The sequence below is a fragment of the Dipodomys spectabilis genome, unplaced genomic scaffold (genome assembly GCF_019054845.1).
Source record: "Dipodomys spectabilis isolate Male_0828 unplaced genomic scaffold, ASM1905484v1 ptg000309l, whole genome shotgun sequence".
NCBI lineage: Eukaryota > Metazoa > Chordata > Mammalia > Rodentia > Heteromyidae > Dipodomys > Dipodomys spectabilis.
The window spans coordinates 3,145,654-3,147,671 of record NW_024870986.1 but is presented as its reverse complement, the minus strand read 5'-3'; the positions used below and the strand labels follow the sequence as shown (position 1 = coordinate 3,147,671).

The 2,018-nt window shown below is 36.0% G+C and overlaps 1 pseudogene; it reads left to right on the top strand.

Annotated features, from left to right (window-relative positions):
* The first annotated feature begins 338 nt into the window (after positions 1-338).
* LOC122127737 lies at positions 339-435 on the top strand (annotated as a pseudogene).
* Positions 436-2,018: the final 1,583 nt, after the last annotated feature.

Sequence of the window (2,018 nt, the reverse complement as noted above, 5' to 3'; positions counted from 1 at the left end):
GCAATGCTTACTTTGAATCCATTAGGTCCACAAAGTTAATTCAATTGGATAAATAAGTACTTGAAAAAGCCATCACCTTTGGACCTATCTATAAATAATTAAGAGTACGATCAAATACCAAATAAAAAGACTTAATATAGTCATTGACAAAAAAATTTTGCAAATGTGAGCAATCGACTGATCAATATAATTTTTTTCCACTATTCACAGAATTTAAGGGAAATAAGATCGATAGCATTGTTAGGAACAATAAGGTTTCCTTCTTACAAGTAGGCACCCATAGATATAAGCCTGTATAAAGATTGCATCATTAACTACTTAAATTTAGAGGATATTACGTGCTTCAGCAGCACGTATACTCAAATTACAATACAGAGATTAACATGGCACTTGCACAAGGATAATATGAAAATTTGAGAAGTATTCCATATTTTTCATTCTTCAGATGCAAGAAATGAAAAACAGTTATTAAAAAGTTGATTACAAAATTACAAGTGTAACAATACACGTAATTCATATTAATAAATTTAGTTTGACATCAGTGTATTAAATCTTTACCTCAGAAAGGCGTTTACATAGCATAAACTTTACAAAACTTTTCAAATTAGACAACACTGACATTTTATCCCAAAGAAAAATAATGTTAAGACCTAGAAAAAAAGGAATCAAACTGTTCTATATGGAATGCAATCAGAAAGGACACATTAATGAACCTATATATTATAAAATAATGTAGAATTCAAAGTATATCTAGGAGAAAATAAATTATGAACATTATGCAAACATAGAATATAGAATATTTTAAAATATACTTTTTCAGACAAGCATCAGAAATATTTTAGTTTCTGTACTACTCATTTCAACAGGTAAATTAAAATTATTTCTGATTAAAAAATCACAAACTCTGAAGAAATTATTATACATGTATACAAAAACTATTGAATACATTTTTACATCCAAGGCAGGAAATTCACTTGGAAGAATTCCACGGAATCCATGAATTTTTACAGTAAAATATTGGTGCTGCCGGGCACTAGTGGCTCATGCCTATAATCCTAGCTACACAGGTGGCTGAGATCTGAGGATCATGGTTCAAAGCCAGCCTGGGAAGGAAAGTCTGTGGTACTCTTATCTCAAATAAACCACTAGAAAACTGGAAGTGGAGCTGTGTCTCGAGTGGTACAGCGCTCACCTTGAGCTGAAGAGCACAGGGATAGCTCCCAGGCCCAGAGCTCAAGCCCCATGATTGACCAAAAAAAAAGATATTGCTCTTATTTGGATTGTGAAAATGTTTTGTAGGGACACAAAAGATGGACTTGCATTTTTGAAATTTAAGAACCTTAACCCGACCATTAGGACTTCGGTGAACAATTTGTACAGCCTTTCACAACTTCATAGAGGTAGTGATACATAATTATCCTTTTGGCAATATCAAATACAGTTTCTTCTATATTGTTCTTCAGGCCTGGTTTCATATAATGGTTCAACAGAAGGCATATCTTTACTATCTCAATTCTCGAAAGCAAGATGTAAGGCTGTCAAAAGTCCTTTAGTTTGGGGAAGTGGAACTGTGGCTCAAGTGGTAGAGTGCTCCCCTTGAGCTGAAGAGCACAGAAACAGCACCCAAGCCCAAAGCTCAAGCCCCATGTACGACCAAAAAAAAAACACCACCACAACAAAAATCAAACAAACAAAAATATTTGGGCTGGGAAGGTGGCTCAGTGGTAGAGCGCTTGCCTTGCATGCATGAGAACCTAGGTTCGATTCCTCAGCACCGCATAAGCAGAAAAAAAGCCGGAAGTGATGCTGTGGCTCAAGTGGTAGAGCGCTAGCCTTGAGCTGAAATGCTGAGGGACAGCCTCCAGGCCCAGGGTTCAGGCCCAACGACCAGACCAAAAAAAAATTTAAAAAAAAGAGTCCATTAGTTTGGGCATTGGTATCTGTATCATGATGAAGTAAGAAAGAAGCCACTCTGGTATTATTCCACGTATATGCACTGTGCAGGGGTGTGCAGTCAT